At 42.6% G+C, this 14,694-nt stretch overlaps 1 protein-coding gene across 1 annotated transcript in view; it reads left to right on the top strand.

The window, feature by feature from the left end:
• The window catches only part of HEXO3 (beta-hexosaminidase 3), a 315,121-nt gene that overhangs the window by 34,606 nt on the left and 265,821 nt on the right, over window positions 1-14,694 (top strand). The window lies entirely within an intron of this gene.

Raw genomic sequence — 14,694 nt, 5'->3', positions numbered from 1 at the left:
TTCTACAGGTTCAGGTGCAGGCAGGAGGACAACAGACAGATAGTCAGGAGTTCAGGCTACTGATGGTGATGAGGAGGAGGAGTTTCATTCTCCTATGGGAGAAGCATGCTCAGGGAAGAGGAAGCCCAAGTGGCTTCAGGACACCTTGAGAGATGCCTCATCTGTTGCTGAGCCGAAGAGGCCGGTCAGAGAGAGTAGACCACCTGAGAGGTTTTGTAGCTATATGGCGATGGTTACCAGCATCCTTGACTCTGAGCTTTCTAGCTAAGAGGAGGCAGCTAGCCAGCAGGTCTGGAGAGAGGCCATGCAGGAGGAGTATTCTTCTATCATGAAGAATGATGTTTGGGAGGTGGTGCCGAGGCCTGAGGGCAAATCCGTGGTTACTTCCAGATGGCTTTACAAGGTAAAGCATGCTGCAGATGGCAGCATTGAGAAATTCAAAGCAAGGTTTATGGCTAGAGGGTTCTCCCAGGTAGAGGGAGTTGATTATGAGGAGACCTTCGCTCCCGTGGCTCGATATACTTTGATCCGCTCCATTATATCGATAGCAGCAGAGATGGGTTGGAAGATCCACCAGATGGATGTGAAGACTGCATTTCTCAATGGTTTCATACAGGAGGAGGTGTACATTGAGCAGCCACAGGGCTTTGAGGTGCATGGGAAGGAGTCCCATGTGTGCAGACTGAAGAAGGCCCTTTATGGCCTGAAGCAAGCTCCCAGAGCTTGGTACTCCAGGATAGATACATATTTGTAGGGGATGGGTTTCACAAAGAGTGAGGTAAATCCGGACCTTTACTTTATTGTGATTGGTGAGGAGCCTCTCATTCTGGTGCTGTATGTGGATGACTTGGTCATTACAGGTGCAGAGAGACTCATAGAGCACTGCAAGAGAGATCTTGCGACAGAGTTTGAGATGGACATCGGCTTGATGCATTACTTTTTGGGCTTGGAGGTGTGGCAGGAGGAGGGGCATTTCTTCCTGGGGCAGGGGAAGTATATTGTGGACATCCTTAGCAGATTCCACATGGAGGATTGTAGACCCATGTCGACACCGATGATCACCAACTGGAAGAAGCTTCATGCTTCGGATTCCGAGTTGGTGGATCCCACATTGTACAGGCAGCTGATTGGTTCCTTGATGTATTTGGTCAACACTAGACCAGATATCTGTTTTGCAGTCAACACGATGAGTTAGTTTATGTGTGAGCCTAGGAAGGTTCACTGGGTGGCTGCAAAACACATTTTGCGGTACTTGCAGGGGACAGTGGATTATGGTCTGGACTACAGGCAGGGAGATGGAGTGAGATTGGCATGATACACTGATTCTGATTGGGCAGGTTGTGCTTCTGATAGGAAGAGCACTTCAGGGTGCTGTTTTGGGTTGGGTTCAGCAGTAGTGTCATGGTTCAGCCGGAAGCAGCAGTCAGTAGCACTGAGTTCAGCGGAAGCAGAGTATATGGCAGCCAGTCTAGCTAGTTGTGAGGCCATCTGGCTTCGCAAGATGTTGTTTGGCTTATTTGGTCAGCCATTGAGACCTTCAGTGATTTACTGTGATAATCAGAGTTGCATTAAACTCACGGAGAATCTAGTATTTCATGACAGGTCAAAGCATATCGGGATCAGATATCATTTCATCAGAGACTATGTTCAGAAGGGAGTTGTGAAGCTTGAGTATATTTCCACTGATGAGCAGGTTGCAGATATTCTTACCAAAGCCTTACCACGGGGCAAGCATGTCTACTTCAGAGACAAGATGGGTGTGGTGAGGAACACCTTCCTCGGTAAGAGGGAGTGTTGAAATTTGGTACCGGAGGACAGGTGGTTCCCTTAGGCTTTGATCTTTGGCCTAAGGAAAAGTGTCCAAAAGAATTTAATTTTTCTCCTAAAGTGACTTTATAATTTTATAAAGTTAAATCTAATTTAAAAGTGACTTTAAGTGATAAAGTTACTAAGTCTAATTTTAAAGTGACTTTTATAAAGTCAATGAAAAATTAGAAAGGAAAAGTGACTTTGGAAATAAATGACTAAGTGGGTCTTTATTAAAGTGGGGTGAATTAAAAAATAAAAAGTGAGATTTAAATGAGCATTTAATCTCAGCCTTAGATCTCAATCTATTTCAGCCATTGGATTTAGGGATCACCCAAAAGTCACTTGGGGTTAGATTAAAGGAGGAAAATGAGAAAAGGTCATTCATTCTTTCATGAACAGATTGAGAGAAGGAGAGCAAGAGAGCAAGAGAAATTTTTGAACAGGGAGGAGAAGGAGACAACAGCTTGGCACACATTCCAAGGCAGCAGTTGAGCAGATTTGTACAGCTGGTTCAGCACACAGTGAAAGGCAGATTTTGGCAAGATTTTCGAGTGGTTTGCACAAAAATCGAGGAGCAGTTTGCTGATTTTTTTGCACGCAAAACGAGGGCCGTACAGCGCATTTATTGCAGTCCGTACAACGCATTTAATGCTGGTCGTACAACAACATTTAATGCTGAAAGTGGGCACGAAAATCGAGGAGGCCGTACAACATTTATTGCTGTCCTGTTTGCTGTAATTTCCAGTTTGCTGTGAGGAATGGGAAAAGAGATAAGTTGTAAATTTGCTCGCTGATTTTTTTTGCTGAATATTTCTCGCTGTGAAAAAGGCATTTTCAGAAATAAAGAAGAGCTCTCGAACTGGGTTTCCCCAAGAGTTGTAGGGGGTTTTTACAGGGTCACATTGACCAAAAATCTCAGTGTTTAAATGTGTTTTAATAGCTGTTTATTACTGCTAATTTTTGTTTCTGCAATTTCCAGCATTCTGTAAAATTAACAGAATTTGTGTTTTCAGCAAATTTATTTTTTCCAGCTTGTTAAATGTATGGTTATGGGAAAGGGCATTTAACTATATGGGAGAAATAAGGAGAAACTGAAAACCGGGGTGGGAAATGAGAAATTTCTACAGTTTGCATCTGGGCGAGTACTGCTACAACACCACGCACCACATGTCCATCTGTATGACTCGTTTCCGTGCCCTTTATGGATATGATGCACTAACTTTTGTTGATATTGTTTATGGAGATAGCCTGGCCCCAAAGGCCAAAGACTGGGTCCAAGAGAGCCAAGATATCCTCAAGGCTCTCAAGGATAATTTGGTGATAACCCAAAATCAGCAAAAACATTAAGTAGACTGGCATAGGACAGAGAGACACTTTGAGGAGGGGGACTTGGTATACCTCTGGTTGCAGCCTTACAAGCAGTCTACATTGTAACAGGAGGGGGCCAAGAAGCTACAACCACGCTTCTATGGGCCCTATCGGGTGACTAAATGAGTTGGGGAGGTGGCTTATGAGCTAGACCTGCCTCAAGGGAGTAGGATCCACAATGCTTTTCATGTCTCACGCCTTAAGAAGGTGTTGGGACAACAGGTGACAACAACAACTAATCTACCCCCATTGGATGATGAGGGCCACTTGGTGTTGGAACCAGAGGCCATTTTGGAGAGCAAGGAAAGGAGATTGAGGAGCAGGACCATGAGGGAGTCCTTGGTGCACTGGAAGAACTTGCCGGATGAGGATGCCACCTGGGAAATTGAGCATATATTGGAGCACCCAATTTTGAGGTTGCTTGAGGGCAAGCAACATTTGGGAGGGGAGGATTGTCATGTCCCTTCTCACAAACATTAGTCACATGGTGCAGCTACACAATTTTGGCACATTTTTTACTTAGGAAGAGGACCCTACACTTTGACTTAGGAACTTTGGGGAAAATTCGACTTTATTTAGCAGCTAGTGAGATGTGGGGCCACCCACATGGGGGAATTCGAACTTGGCTATTCGATATGCTTGGAGGGAAATCTAATGGGTGCATGGAGGGGCCCACTTGAGGCTAAGGAGGCCCAAGCGAATATAAGGAGGGATCAACTCTCATTTTGGATCATCTTCTACATTTGCAAACAAACACTCACTTGTACGCTTCACTGTTTAGCAAGTCTACCAGCTGTTTAGCCACGAATCTCTCACGCAGGAGATTCAACCTCTACTTCGGGGGACCATCTATGCCCACCCTGGGGAGGCTATTCTACAGGAGTTTCAGAGAGTCAGGGGCAGCAACACACTTCAGTCGTTAGCGCAGAGAGGGAAGTGCGTATTTCTGGGCAGCCATAAAACACGCAGAAGGAGTTGAAGACCAGCAAGGGATTCATTGCTTGTTGGGGGATCCAGGAACTAAGGAAGCATCATAGTGCAGGCATTTTCGCTGGAGTTTGCAACTAGCTGAACCAACATACCAACAATTCACATTTCTGAGTAGAGGGACAGCGCAGAGGCCACCCAACAGAAATTCGTGATGACTTGGGGAGCAGCTGATCTTGGCCAAGAGCCATCCAGATAGTTAGGAGTTGGATAGCAGGGGTAAATCCAACATTTTGGAGGAGTTTGTAGAGGGATTTGCAGGGAGTTTCTAGCAGGTCGAATTTGGCAGCCATAGTTGGGGAGAGGCTCCATGGGGGTCGAAAACTAGAAGTCAAACCCAGCCAAATTCCCTTCTGGGTTTCTCTGTGTTTTGTCCAAGGAGTCTAGGGTTAAAAGCACAAAAATTTTTGGGCGGTTTTAATGTACTTTACAACTAGTCAAAGTTCAACAGTTTTCTGGGGTAGCGCAGTGCAGATTGGTGCACTAGCTGGGCAGCCTTCAGCTCAGCCATTTTCCCACCGGGGGTTGGTCTTGCTTGTCCATTGGGACAATCCCAGGTGCACCATTCCAATATATATTGTATTTAGCTTGCAGAATTCTAATAATATGGTTCAACAATTCTTATTTGCAACATTTCCATGGGTGTTTAATGTGTATTTCGTTTTTATATTTTGCTGCACAGTTTATTTGCTTTATATCACTTGTATCTTTATTTAGGAACATTACACATGTCTTCACATAAAAGATGAGGTGGTTGAAAAAATTGGAGGAGCTCTGACTGGAAGTTCCTTGAAAATCATGAAATATGCAACTATGGAAAAGGCAATCAACATCCAAGGATTGAAATATTTGAATATGATATCTCCATGAAAGATATGAAGACCCTAATGAAGTCTGAAAAAGAAAGAGACCCTTGACAGTATATATCTTTTGGAGATGTGTCAATATGTATGCAGGATGCTGATGCAAACATGAAGATGTCATGATGAAAGACCATCACAAAGGATGAAAGGTCCTTAAGGAAACATGACATGAAGATGGTAGCAAGGCATGAAGGAAGGCCAAATATGGGCTAATGAATCACTTTCCAATGAAAGGAATGATGACATGACTGACATGGCTCATGGATGAAAGTGATGGATGGTCTATGCTCTAGGAAGAAATCCCACAAGATGTAGACTTTGACAAAGAAGAAATTCATGACATCAAAGAAAGGAGTTCTACAAGCAGTTGTTTATCCCATGATCTCCACCAAGAGAGCTACTAGAAGCAAGTCCTTGGTCAAGAGGGAGCTTGGGTACATTCTTTTGATAGGAATGGGTACTTTCCTTCAGTGGAATGTTGTCCTCCATAAGTTGAGAGGGAGAGATAGACACATCATTCTTGTCTTCACTTGTGAAGATAGAATGGAGGATTGGGTAAACATCTGGCATCCGATACTCTTTGACAATTGTGGTAGGGCATCCAAGATAAGAGTAGTCGTAGAGGACTGATATTCTTTGAGGACTGGGAATCCAAGATAAGAATAGTCTTGGTGGAACATATTTTGAGAGAACCCGGGTAGGGTGTGTTCCGAGAGAGACAACGATGAGGGTGTCTATAAATCATTGGTCTCGCCAGCATTGTGCTCTGATCTTGTGGAGAGATAGAGCTGTTAATCAAGGCCTTGCTATGTGACAATGTTGGAGGATATGATGCTAAATAGATGGGTTACAAATCCGACTCTTCTTATGAGAATTCTTCAGAATGAGAATATCTAAGTACCTTGTTTAGATTATGAATACCTCCCTAGTTAAGAGGGAGTGTTGAAATATATAACTAGGTTTGGTCTTCATAATCACATGTGTAATCATGATTTTATGTAATTGATATAAAGAAGAAAAATAAAATTATTTTGTTATGCTTGAGTCGTGGGTTTCATGCTCAAGGAATTTTATTTTTATAGATAAAGCTCCCATTGAGAGCTTTTGGGATTGGTCATCAAGTAATAAAGTCTATTGAGTCAATGTCAAGTATTGAAGAGCCAATTGGGCATGTTATACGTTGTAAAAAGAGAAGTTATTTGTGTCACAAACCCTCCAGGACCTTGTCACAAGTACCTCATCTAGTCGGTCATAAAAAGGGGATGAAGATGATTCTAAAATGGCAATCCGACCTACCCCATGGCACATGTCGGCTTATTTTCTATGGGCAGATCACTATATATTGAAAGATCTCGGCCTCTCTCATGGCACTATTCGACCAAGGATCTGAAATAAGAAGTGTGAGAATCACAAGGAGAATAGCCTCATAACCAGCGAGAAGAAAGGGAAGCAGAGCGAAGAAATTTGGGACTATTTTTGGGTAATCCTCCTCACATGTGTGACATAAACTAGGGCTTCTGCAGTAGGGTTACACTAGCCTTTGTAGATGCCAAGTAGAAGGTCACTATAACAATCTTGCTTGCTGAGGTTACAAGGAGAAGCCCTCAAGTCAAGCGAAGAAGGAAACCATCATCAAGATCCATAATTTAGCCTACACGTGTGATCTTGCAGAAGTTTCAGGCAGCTGATAATAAGCCAGAGTAGCCAAAATTTGCAGTGCTAAAAGTTAGTTAGACTATTGTTGACTTGGGCAAGAAGAAGAAGCAATGAAGAAGGGTCTTGTGACTTGGTCTTGGAATGGTTGATAAGTCAAGGGTCTTGGTCTTGGAATTGGTCACTTGAAGTTTCTATAAGAAGGAGAATTCGTTTGGGTTTTCCGCTCAAGCTGGAGAGGTTTTGGACCTCACTAATCGCCTACATCTTGTGTCTCTTGTCTCATTATCGTATATTGTTTGGTAGTTGTTTGATGAAGAATAACACTATAATAATTCAAAAGAAGAACCTAATCTAAAGAAGTAAAATGTATTCATAAGCAGTTATCATTCCTAGAGAAATCATCTTTTGTTTCATGCCATAGATTTCTCAACAGTGTTGGCGCTCCAAAACTGAATTGAAATGCCACTGCTAAGCTCTACTGTGAATTATGGATGAATTCACCAAGGGGAGATGGGTACTCGCCCAATCTCACTAAATCACCTGAGGGTTTCCGTCTCGGGGCTACTAATGAAGTAGAGAACTGGGTTCTCAACCTCTCATACAAAAAGAAAGATCAAATCCAATATGCCCTCCAATGTTCTCCTCCTCCTCTTTTTATAAATCTAATGGACCCCTCTAGAAACTCCTATTTTATTATTATTTTAATCATGGAGCACTTTTCCCTCTTTTTAATTAGAATATTCTTTTTAATGTGCGAAAAGGGTAATTTGGCCACCATGCCTCCTTAGGTCAGTAAGAATCACTTCTAACCATCCCATCCTATAGATCTTCTCATTCCGATTCCAATGAGCTATTACATGAAGATGTTCTGTCAAGCATTCCTCTTAGAACGCCACGTTAAGCATAATTAATTGAGTTAGGCCTAATAATAACCCTGTTTTTTGAAAGTTGTCGGAACGTAACAGAACGAAAGACAAGTTGTGCAGATGATGGACCACGCCAAGCGAATGCCATCGAATCCCATAGAAATTCCTCAAAACCCTGTGAAACATCTCCAAAATCCCCCGGGCCTGCTAATGATGTAAACCTGCACCTGTCTGCCGCCAACCTTGAAAGTCCATCCTAACCATGCCATAAGGAACACCAGAAAAAGGAACATCAAAAATCCTCCCGCCCCAAGATTGCTTTCCCTCAAGCAATCCAAACTTGTGGACCAGTTTGGTGGCCCAATGTAACTGAGGCCCAATGCCTGGATACCATACAAACCACTGGGTGATGGTATGCCTTTGTGTCAACCCACCATGAATGGACCCCTCAATGTCTGGATCCCAGACCAATATTTGACTAAACGTGTCCTTAACTAATCTTCCTGGATCCCAATACCACTAAGAACAAGTATCAATGCTCCATGGCTCCTGCTGTGTTATAAATCTAACCATGAGTGTTGCTCCATCCCCCGCCTACCAACTCATCACCTCTCTCCAATCCAACCCTTGGCATAGATCAAGGTAGATCTCACCATGTTGATGCTATGCCGAAATACTGATGAGTGGCCAGCCTACATCCTGCTGCCAACTGGAGCATGTAGTATCCCTCACATCTAAGGGCTCCTGCTGTACAATGCTCCTGACTACAAATGATACTCCATCAATAGGGTACCAACTCATGAGCTCTCGCCAATCCATCTTGTGGGAGGGATCCGATGCATGGGCACCATTATCTGTAATAAGTCTCCTATGATGCACCTTGCCCAACTCACGCAACTTTTTCTGGTCAATCAAAAATATCCATCAAGAAAACCCTGCCTCTCTCCCTGTAATGGGTACAAGTGGCCAAATTGTGCTGCATGCCTTGTCTATGTACTCTTGGAGAGGGCTACTGCCTGGGAATACTACAACTTTGCTAGCTACCACTGCATCTACTTGCACCTCGTCAATGGGTACACCCAAAGATGGATGCACCACTATCTCCAAAAGAGCCTCCCTCATCTAAACGAAAAGTCCATGCTCCACATCTAAGGGCTCCTGACTACAAATGATACTCCATCAATAGGGTACCAACTCATGAGCTCTTGCCAATCCATCCAGTGGGAGGGATCGAATGCATAAGCACCATTATCTGCGATAAGTCTCCTATGTTGCACCATGCCCAACTCACGCAACTCTGTCTGGTCAATCAACAATATCCATTGAGAAAACCCTGCCTCTCTCCCTGTAATGGGTACAAGTGGCCAAACTGTGCTGCATGCCTTGTCTATATACCCATGTTGCATACTCTCGATGGACCCTGGTATTCTTTTGATCACCATGGTATTCTTGTGATCCAACTGATAAACGAGGGCATAATGGTACAAATGATATGAATACCACACCCAACATTCGCATACACTGGCATTCTATCCCAAAACTACGCATAAATTTTCGATGCCTACTACTTCAGATTGCCATACGCTCATTGAAAGGAACAACGCACAGCGGCATTCGAGCGCTTTCGGTATTTGAATCTCATTCTATGCACAAGGGACTTCAACTAATGCGTGATTGGTGAAAATTGTATACTCAAAATCACACAACAATAAAACCATCATTAGATCCACGTGCACGCAGATATATCAGATTGTGTTCTTTAAGTAGACGCACAACGACTTGTTGATAGATTTCAATTGCAGCTTAAAATCCATGGCCTCAGTAGACACCAAGTCGAGTCACAAAGTAGATCAATCGCTAACTATGACTGAGTAGATCCAACCATCACGACCAGATTTCATTGATTAACCAAAAAAACTTCAAATGCGCCCCTGGAAAACTAGATTCGACTCTGATGTTGCTATTACAGATCACATTGCATGGGTGGCTTCGACTACTCCACTTAGCTGAACGCCCTATCAAAGTTGCCCCCTTGTGGTCTGCACCATGAACCACAACACTAGACGTCTGAGGAGATATTACAATTCGTCTTCATATAATGATGTCGTTGCCAGGATGGACACAATTTGGAAAAAAAATTCGGCTACCCAAATAGACAGCGTTGTGGTATCTTGATATTGGACATTAAATTTGAAATCGGCCCACCTTTATATGTAATCCCTACGCAAGCTTGACCAAGCGACACTGTCTCATTGACAAATTCACAATGATTCGAACTCTTGTTAGGCAACAAATCTGCCTAGAGGAATGTATTGCTATGCTGGTCCAATTGCTGCTGGGTGATGCCTCCTCCTACGTAGATTGGTATCCAGCCAGATTTGCACACTTGCTAGCGATTGATCGGATATTAACGATTTTTGTAGCGGTCCCTCCAAAATGAAGAATTTGAAGTAACTTGGTAGATAATCAAACCCTCATAAATATATTCTTGATGCATGAAGATCTAATATGTCTCCGACAATTGTGGCAAGCAAACCCTCATGCTGGTAGGAAAGCTAACTCTAATACCATTGTAATATCCCAAATGGGATAGTTGGCTAATTTTGCAGAAATCTAATTCAACCAAAATTTCTCCATAAAATTACCATTCAATTTATAGAAGATTGCCATGTAAAATATAACAAATAGAGTGAATGCAATTCAATAATATGATGAGCAAAAATAATCTCAGCTTTTATTATAATGGAAAATTTGGGTTTATATGCTGATACAACAAAATAGTTGAGATGGGAAACTGGCCTCAAGAAATATGCTCCAATGTTGTGTTGGCCCCCCAAAACTGAATTGAAATGCCATTGCTAAGCTCTCTTGTGAATTTTGGATGAATTCACCAAGGGGAGATGGGTATTCGCCCAATCTCACTAAATCACTCGAGGGTTTCCATCCTGGGGCTACCAATGAAGTAGAGAACCGGGTTCTCAACCTCTCATACAAGAAGAAAGATCAAATCCAAGATGTCCTCCAATGGCCTCCTCCTTCTCTTTTTATAAATCTGATGGACCCCTCTAGAACCTCCTATTTTATTATTATTTTAATCATGGAGCACTTTTCCCTCTTTTTATTTCAATTAAAATATTCTTTTTAATGTGGCAAAAGGGTAAATTGGCCACCATGCCTCCTTAGGTCACTGAAAATCACTTCTAACCATCTCATCCTGTAGATCTTCTCATTTTGGTTCCAATGAGCTATTACGCTAAGGTGTTTCGTCAAGTATTCCTCTCGGAATGCCACCTTAAGCGTAATTAATTGAGTTAGGCCCAATAATAACCATATCTCGAAAGTTGTCGGAATGTAACGGAACGAAATACAAGCTATGCAGATGATGGAACACGCCAAGCGAATGCCATCAGATCCCATAGAAACTCTTCAAAACCCCATGAAACATCTCCAAAAGTGCCTAGGCTCGCTGATGACGTAAACCTGCACCTGTGACCTGTTTGCCTCCAACCCTGAAAGTGCATGCTAACCATGCCATAAGGAACACTAGAAAAAGAAACATCACAAAAATACACACATTATTTTAATTGCCAAATAAAAAAGTTAAAACGAAAAAAGGAAAAAAAAAATAATTGTCTTTTTTTGCTAGAAACGTGGTCGTACGAGCCTAGAATGTGCTTCAGGCCATACTAGCCACATTTCAGCCTTGCGAAATTTGCCCGTATGACCTGAAACGCATTTCAGGCCCGTACCAAACGCGTTTCCGCGTTCCATTTTTGTTTCTCGGTTGAAATTCACTCCAGGCCAATGTTTCTTGAAACATAGAGATGAATTAAGCTCTAGAAAGCAGAGTATGTAATTTCCCTTTTGGGAATTTTGTGGTATTTTTCTGAGAATTTTCTTTAGAAAATTTTATGTTGGCATTTTTGCCAAAAACCCATGAAATTACACCAAAAAACACTAGTAAATAGTAAACAGGAACCCAAAAGTTATACAAGCATGACAAATACATTGACAATTTGCAAAAGTAAAAAAATGCAGCACAAGGAATGACTCAGCTTTATTTATTATAATATAGCATGCAGAGTACAACTGGAAATGTTTGATACAAAATAGAAAAGATGATAGCTGAGTGGACCTCCAAATATTCTGCTATTATGTTAATCCAGATCTCTCAAAACTCCACAACGACTGCGCTGTCCCTCCAACAACAGCTGCCACTGAATGTAATGTCCCAAACGGGATATTTTTCTAAATTTGCAGAAATTGAACTCAACCCAAATTTCACCATTAAATTATCATTCATTTAACAAAAGATTGCCATGTAAAATATAATAGATAAAGTGCATGCAATTTCATAAAACGATAAGCATAAAATAATCTTAGCTTTATTATACTATAAACTGGGGTTTACATGTTGATACAATAAAAAAAATGAGATGGGAAACTGGCCTCAAGAATCTGCTCCCATACTGTGCTAGCCCTCCAAAGCTGAACTGAAATATCACTGTTGAGCTCTCCTGCGAAGTGAATTCTGGATGAATTCATCAAGGGGAGATGGTACTCGCCCAATCTCATTGAATCACTCGAGGGTTTTCGTCCTGGGGCTATTGCTTGAGTAGAGAACCGGGTTCTCAACCTCTCATACAAGAAGGAATATCAAGTCCAAGATATTCTCTGATGGCCTCCTCCTCCTCTTTTTATAGATCTGATGGACTCCTCTAGAAGCTCCTGTTTTATTATTATTTTAACATTGAGCACATTTCCCTTAATTAAAATATTCTTTTTAATGTGGGAAAATGGTAAATTGGCCACCATCCTCCTCAAGCCTCCGAAAATCACTTCTATCCATCCCATCTTGTAGATCTTCTCGTTCCGGTTCCAACGAGCTATTACACTAAGGTGTTCTACCAAGTATTCCTCCCGAAATGCCACCTTAAGCGTAATTAATTGAGTCAGGCCCATTAATAACTCAATTTTTTGAAAGTTGTCGGAATGCAACGGAACGAAAGACAAACTATGCGGATGATGGAATATACCAAGCGAATGCCATCGGACCTCATAAAAGCTCCCCAAAACCCCATGAAACACCTCTAGAAGCCCCTGGGCCCGCTGATGAAGTGAACTTGTACCTGTGACCTGTCTGCCCTAGCCTTGAAAGTCCATCCTAACCATGTCGTGAGGAACACCAAAAAAAGGAACATTACAAGTCCTCCCACCCCAAGATTGCTTGCCCTCAAGCAATCCAAACTTGTGGACTAGTCTGGTGGCCCAATGCAGCTGAGACCCAATGCCCGGATCCCATACAAATCGTTGGGTGAGGCTATGCCTCTGTGTCGACCCACCAAGAACGGATCCCTCAATGCCCGGATCCCAGACCAATCTCTGACTGAACCTGTCATCAATAAACCCTCTTGGATCCCAATGCCACCAAGCATCAATGCTCCATGGCTCCTGTTGGGCTATAGCTCCGATTGTGAATGTTGCCCCATCGACTGCGTACCAACTCATTACCTCTCTCTAATCCAACCTTTGGCATAGATCGAGGTCAACCCTACTTTATTGATGTTGGGCTAGTGCTACTGAAATACTGATGAACTATCGATCCACAACCCACTGCCCGCTGGAACATGCAATAACCCTCTCGTCTAAGGGTTCCTGTTGTACTGTGCCCCGAACTAAGAATGATACTCCATCAATAGGATACCAACTCATGATCTCCCGCCAATCTAATGTATGGACACTTGTGCAAGGAATATGTATACTAGGCTGATACTGGTCCGTGCTCAACTCCTGATGCTCTACTCGGTCAATCAAGACGTGTCCAAGAAATCTTGTCTCTCTCCCACTAATGGGAAAAAGCGGGCAAGATGTGCTGAAAGCTCTGTCTATGTACTCCTGGAGAGGGTCGCTGCCTGAAAATTTTGCAGCTTAGCTGGCTGCCACTACCTCTGTTTGCACCTCGTTAGTGGCTGGCCCCAAGGATGGTTGTTCATCCTCCTCCACCATGGGCTCAACATGAACCTCCAACTGGCTCTCCCCAAAAGGCTCATCATGCATATTGGAATAGAAATCTGGCTTCCTGTCAGCTACTCCATATGACTGGTTATGCTCCCCAGAGGCATCCTCATGTGACCCTATGGAATCATCCAAAGAAGAGTCCTCATCTCGAAATACAGAGGGAATATCCTTCTTCTCTACCTCTGCCATCTCCTCTGCATCTCCCAAGCATGAGTGGTCAGGTCCCCAAGGTTCCTTGCAGATGAAGCAAAGACCCTTCCTCCTCAACTCATTCCTGCTACATGGTTGGTCACCATAAATCCACTGTAACTCCTCCTGGGTCAACCGTTTCCTGAATAGTCCAATGTTTTACTCAACTAATCTTTCGGTTAGTTCATAAGCAGCATGTGAAACCAACTGTTCCTCCCTCCAAATGGACAACAACTTAGACTGCAACCTCTTGCAAATTGCCTCATGGCCTCCCATACATGAGGACAAAATGGACTGCATGTGTGTTATGACTGTATTAGGATGATGTTTCCTAATGCTGAAGAAGCATTGGAACATCTGTATGATCAAAATGTCACACACCAGCTCAAACATGAGGTCATAAGATCTAACCAAGGCCATGACTTCTAGAATCTCTAGCCTCTTCTCAAAAGTATGGCCCTCATTATTATCCAAATCCTGAAAGGTCTCCACTATTAGTTTGAAGACTCTCCTCATAAGGCCATCACTGTAAGGAGGTATAGGTGCGGTCAACATCATGATACTACTAAGACAAGAAGCAATTAGAAGTTTGACCCCAACACAAGGATTCTCCAATTTTTTTTTGTTGTATGAGAGCAAGCATGGCTAATTTTAGAGCCCAAACCAAGCTCTTCCCATCTGGTTGATGCACCTTGGAGAGAAGTGAAGCAAGTTCTTCAAATTTGAGTATGGCCTTTGTTGCAACCCCCATGCATATCTCAAATCTGTTCCAAGTGCATAAATTTTGTATCCCAACTCATGTTTTTTCTGTGGTTGTTCTTGCTAAAGCAAAGTATCCCTTTGGAAAGAGATCGGTTGATGGTTGCTGCTAGTTTATTAAGAGGACTTATAAGGGTTTGATCCATGTTTAAGTTCAATATGGTTTTTTTCACTGTGTA

The sequence above is a fragment of the Pinus tabuliformis genome, chromosome 6 (genome assembly GCF_031772625.1).
Source record: "Pinus tabuliformis cultivar Carrire ecotype Pingquan chromosome 6, CPIR1, whole genome shotgun sequence".
In the NCBI taxonomy this organism is placed as follows: Eukaryota; Viridiplantae; Streptophyta; class Pinopsida; order Pinales; family Pinaceae; genus Pinus; species Pinus tabuliformis.
The sequence above is the reverse complement of the archived record's forward strand: the minus strand, read 5'-3'. Positions and strand labels throughout refer to the sequence as shown.